Source organism: Arachis duranensis, chromosome 9, assembly GCF_000817695.3.
Source record: "Arachis duranensis cultivar V14167 chromosome 9, aradu.V14167.gnm2.J7QH, whole genome shotgun sequence".
In the NCBI taxonomy this organism is placed as follows: Eukaryota; Viridiplantae; Streptophyta; class Magnoliopsida; order Fabales; family Fabaceae; genus Arachis; species Arachis duranensis.
In genome coordinates this window covers 38,985,652-38,991,297 of record NC_029780.3, presented here as the reverse complement: position 1 = coordinate 38,991,297, position 5,646 = coordinate 38,985,652, and the positions used below count along the sequence as shown (strand labels likewise).

General features: G+C 38.7%; 1 non-coding gene across 1 annotated transcript; it reads left to right on the top strand.

Annotated features, from left to right (window-relative positions):
- The first annotated feature begins 3,949 nt into the window (after nucleotides 1–3,949).
- On the top strand, nucleotides 3,950–4,057 carry LOC127742340 (small nucleolar RNA R71). The gene has a single exon (XR_008003529.1). It is a non-coding gene; the product is annotated as a small nucleolar RNA R71 (small nucleolar RNA).
- The last annotated feature ends 1,589 nt before the right edge of the window (nucleotides 4,058–5,646 follow it).

The window sequence follows — 5,646 nt, the reverse complement described above, 5'->3', positions numbered from 1 at the left end:
AGCCTTAAGACATAGTTACTAAATACTAATGATCATGTAATAAAGACACAAACATAGACAAACATGAAGCTCAAAAACAAAAAAATAGAGAGATAAGAACAAGGAAATTAAGGAATGAGTCCACCTTAGTGATGGTGGCGCCTTGTCCTTGAAGGACCAATGGTGTTCTTGAGCTCCTCCATGTCTCTTCCTTGCCTTTGTTGCTCCTCCCTCATAGCTCTTTAATCTTCTCTAATCTCGTTGAGAATGATGGAGTGTTCTGGGTGTTCCACCCTTAATTGGTTCATGTCATGACTCACTCCTTCTAGAGAAGTGTTGAGTTGTTCCCAATAGTTGTTTGGAGGAAAATGCATCCCTTGAGGCATCTCAGGGATTTCTTGATGATGAGCTTCCTCATGCATCTCTTGAGATCCAAGAATGGGCTCTCTTGCTTGCTCCATCCTCTTCTTAGTGATGGACTTGTCCTCTTCAATGAGGATGTCTCCTTCTATGACAACTCCAGCTGAGTAGCATAGATGGCAAATGAGATGAGGAAAAGCTAGCCTTGCCAAGGTGGAGGGCTTTTCGGCTACTTTATAGAGTTCTAGAGAGATGACTTTATGAACTTCTACTTCCTCTCCAATCATGATGCTGTGGATCATGATAGCCCGATCCACAGTTACTTCGAATCGGTTGCTAGTGGGGATGATGGAGCGTTGGATGAACTCCAACCATCCTCTAGCTACAGGCTTAAGGTCCAGTCTTCTCAATTAAATCGGCTTCCCTTTTGAGTCTCTTTTCCGTTGAGCTCCTTCCACACATATGTCCATGAGGACTTGGTCCAACCTTTGATCAAAGTTGACCCTTCTAGTGTAGGGGCGTGCATCTTCTTGCATCATAGGCAAGTTGAACGCCAACCTTACTTTCTCCGGACTGAAATCTAAGCATTTCCCCCGAACCATTGTAAGATAATTTTTTGGATTTGGGTTCATACTTTGATCATGGTTCCTAGTGATCAATGCATTGGCATAGAACTCTTGAACCATTAAGATTCTGACTTGTTGAATGGGGTTGGTAAGAACTTCCCACCCTCTTCTTTGGATCTCATGTCAGATCTCCGGATACTCATTTTTCTTGAGCATGAAAGAGACCTCGGGGATCACCTTCTTCTTGGCCACAACTTCATAGAAGTGGTCTTGATGGGCTTTTGAGATGAATCTCTCCATCTCCTATGACTCGAAGGTGGAAGCTTTTGTCTTCCTTTTCCTCTTTCTGGAGGTTTCTCTGGCCTTAGGTGCCATCAATGGTTATAGAAAAACAAAAAAGCTATGCTTTTACCACACCAAACTTAGAGTGTTGCTCGTCCTCGAGCAAAAGAAGAAAGAATAGATGAAGAAGAAGAAGAGATGGAGGAGAGGGAGAGTGGTGTAGGTTTTGGCCAAGGGGGAGAAGAGAGGGTTGTGTTGTGTGAAAATGAAGAAGGATGGAGGGGTTTATATAGTGGAGGGAGAGGGAATGCGGTTCGGTCATTTAGGGTGGGTTTGGGTGGGAAAGAGATTTTGAATTTGAAGGTAGCTGGGGTTTCTGGGGAAGAGTGGATGGATGTGAGTGGTGAAGAGGTGATGGGGAAGAGAGATTGACGTGATTGGTGAAGGGTGTATGGGGAAGAGTGTTATTAGATTGGGTGAAGAAGAGAGAAGGTGAGTTGAGGTAGGTGGGGATCCTGTGGGGTCCACAGATCCTGAGGTGATCCTGTGGGGTCCACAAATCTTGAGGTGTCAAGGATTTACCATCCCTGCACCAATTAGGCGTGTAAAACGCCCTTTGCATGCAATCCTGGCGTTTAACGCCAGACTGAAGCTTGTTTCTGGCTTTAAACGCCCAAATGTAGCATGTTTCTGGCGTTTAACGCCAGCCTGATTCTTGTTTTGGCGTTAAACGCTAGCTTTCCTCAGGGTGTAATCCTGGTGTTTAAATGCCAGACTGCTGCTTGTTTCTGGCGTTAAACGCCAGATTCATGCTCTGTTCTAGCGTTGAACACCAGCCAGATGCTCTTTACTGGCGTTTAAATGCAAGTAGGCTCTTCCTTCAGGGTGTGCTATTTCTTGTGCTATTTTAATTCTATTTTTAATTTTAGCAATTGTTTTGTGACTCCACATGATCATGAACCTAATAAAACATAAAAGAACAATAGAAAATATAGATAAATAAAAATTGGGTTGCCTCCCAAGAAGCGCTTCTTTAATGTCAATTGCTTGACAATGAGCTCTCTTGGAGCTTCACAGATGTTCAGAGCATTGTTGGGACCTCCCAACACCAAACTTAGAGTTTGAATGTGGGGGTTCAACACCAAACTTAGAGTTTGGTTGTGGCCTCCCAACACCAAACTTAGAGTTTGACTGTGGGGGATTTGTTTAACTCTGTATTGAGAGAAGCTTTTCATGCTTCCTCTCCATGGTTACAGAGGAAGATCCTTGAGCTTTAAATACAAGATAGTCCCCATTCAATTGAAGGACTAGCTCTCCTCTGTCAACATCAATCACAGCTCTTGTTATGGCTTGGAAGGGTCTTCCAAGAATGATGGATTCATTTTCATTCTTCCCAGTGTCTAAGATTATGAAATCAGCAGGGATGTAAAGGCCTTTAACCTTCACTAACACATCCTCTACCAATCCATAAGCTTGTTTTATTGACTTGTCTGCCATCTCTAATGAGATTCTTAAAGCTTGTACCTCAAAGATCCCAGCTTCTCCATTACAAAGAGTGGCATAAGATTTATTACTGACCCCAGGTCACACAGAGCCTTTTCAAAGGTCATGGTGCCTATGGTACAGGATATTAAGAATTTACCAGGATCTTGTTTCTTTTGAGGTAGAGTTTGCTGAACCCATGTATCTAGTTCACTAATGAGCAAGGGAGGTTCACTTTTCCAAGTCTCATTACCAAACAACTTGGCATTCAGCTTCATGATAGCTCCTAAATATTGAGCAATTTGCTCTTCAGTTATATGTTCATCCTCTTCAGAGGAAGAATAGTTCTCAGAGCTCATGAATGGTAAAAGGAGGTTTAATGGGATCTCTATGGTCTATAGGTGAGCCTCTGATTCTTTTAGGTCCTCAATAGGTAACTCCTTTCTATTCAGAGGACGTCCCAGAAGGTCTTCCTCACTGGGATTCACGTCCTTCTCCTTCTTTGTGCATTCAACCATATTGATTATATCAATGACCTTGCACTCTCTTTTCGGATTCTCTTCTGTATTGCTTGGGAGAGTACTAGAAGGAGTTTCAATGATTTTCTTACTCAGCAGACCTACTTGTGCCTCCAAGTTTTTAATGGAGGACCTTGTTTTACTCATGAAACTTAAAGTGGCCTTAGATAGATCAGAGACTATGTTTGCTAAGCTAGAGGGGTTCTGCTCAGAATTCTCTATCTATTGCTGAGAAGATGATGGAAAAGGCTTGATATTGCTAAACTTGTTTCTTCCACCATTATTAAAGCCTTGTTGGGGCTTTTGTTGATCCTTCCATGAGAAATTTGGATGATTTCTCCATGAGAAATTATAGGTGTTCCCATAAGGTTCACCCATGTAATTCACCTCTGCTATTGCAGGGTTCTCAGGATCATAAGCTTCTTCTTCAGAAGATGCCTCTTTAGTACTATTGGATGCATTTTGCCATCCATTCAGACTCTGAGAAATCATGTTGACTTGCTGAGTCAACATTTTGTTCTAAGTCAATATGGCATTCAAAGCATCAATTTCAAGAACTTCCTTCTTCTGAGGCATCCTATTACTCACAGGATTCCTCTCAGAGGTGTACATGAATTGGTTATTTGCAACCATGTCAATGAGTTCCTGAGCTTCTACAGGCATTTTCTTTAGGTGAATGGATCCACCTACAGAATAGTCCAGTGACATCTTAGAAAGCTCAGATAGACCATCATAGAATATATCTAAAATGGTCCACTCTGAAAGCATATCAGAAGGACACTTTTTGGTCAACCGCTTGTATCTTTCCCAAGCTTTATAGAGGGATTCACCATCTTTTTGCTTGAAGGTCTGAACAACCACTCTAAGCTTGCTCAGCTTTTGAGAAGGAAAGAACTTGGCCAAGAAGGCCGTGACTAGCTTATCCCAAGAGTTTAGGCTATCTTTAGGTTGAGAGTCTAACCATACTCTAGCTCTGTCTCTTACAGCAAAAGGGAAAAGCATAAGCCTGTAGACCTCAGGATCAACCCCATTGGTCTTAATAGTATCACAGATTTGCAAGAATTCAGTTAAGAACTAAAAAGGATCTTCTAATGGAAGTCCATAAAACTTGCAGTTCTGTTGCATCAGAGAAACTAACTGAGGCTTTAGCTCAAAGTTGTTTGCTCCAATGGCAGGGATTGAGATGCTTCTTCCATGTAAGTTGGAATTTGGTGCAGTAAAGTCACCAAGCATCTTCCTTGCATTGTTGTTGTTGGGTTTGGCTGCCATATCCTTTTCCTGTTCGAAAACTTTAGTTAGGTCCTCTTCAGAGTACTGTGCTTTAGCTACTCTTAGCTTCCTCTTCATGGCCCTTTCAGGTTCAGGGTCAGCTGCAACAAGAATGCCTTTTTTCTTGTTCCTGCTCATATGAAAGAGAAGAAAACAAAGAAAGAAGCGGAATCCTCTATGTCACATTATAGAGATTCCTTTATGTGAATAGAAAAAGAGGATAATAGAGGAAAGAGAAGAAAAAATTCGAACACAGAAGAGAGGAGAGGGTTTGAATTTTTGAGATGAAGAGAAGTGTTAGTAAATGAATAAATTAATAGAAGAAGATGAGAGGAAGAGAATTTCGAAAATTGTTTTTGAAAAATGGTTAGTGATTTTCGAAAATTAAGAGAAGAAATAAAATTAAAATTAAAAATTTGAAATAATTAGTTAATTAAAAAGAATTTAAAAAAAAGAGAGGTAATTTTCGAAAATTAGAAAGAGAAAAGTAGTTAGGTGGTTTTGAGAAAGATAAGAAACAAACAAAAAGTCAATTAGTTAGCTGAAAAAGATTTGAAAATCAATTTTGAAAAGATATGATTTAAAAAAGTTATTTTTAAAAGATATGATTGAAAAAGATATTTTGGAAAGGATTTGATTTTTAAAATCAAAATTGGTTACTTGACTAACAAGAAACAAAAAGATATGATTTTAAAATTTAAAGATTGAACCTTTCTTAACAAGAAAGTAACAAACTTCAAATTTTTTAATCAATCACATGAATTGTTAGTAAAGTTTTCAAAATTTTGAAAAAAAAATAAGAAAAAGGTTTTGAAAATCAATTTTTTTAAAAAAATATTTTCGAAAAATATAAAAGAAAAATGAAAAAGATTTGATTTTTGAAAAAGTTTTGAAAAGATAAGATTTTTAAAATTGAAATCTTGACTTGACTAACAAGAAACAACTAATTTTAAAAATTTTTTACTAAGTCAACCCAAAGATTTCGAATTTTATGAGTAAAAGAAGGAAAAGCTATTTTTTTTATTTTTTGAATTTTTAAAGATGAGAGAGAAAACCACAAATATGACCCAAAACATGAAAATTTTGGATCAAAACTAATGATGCATGCAAGAACACTATGAATGTCAAGATGAACATCAAGAACACTTTGAAGATCAAGATGAACATCAAGACTTATTTTTTGAAAACAT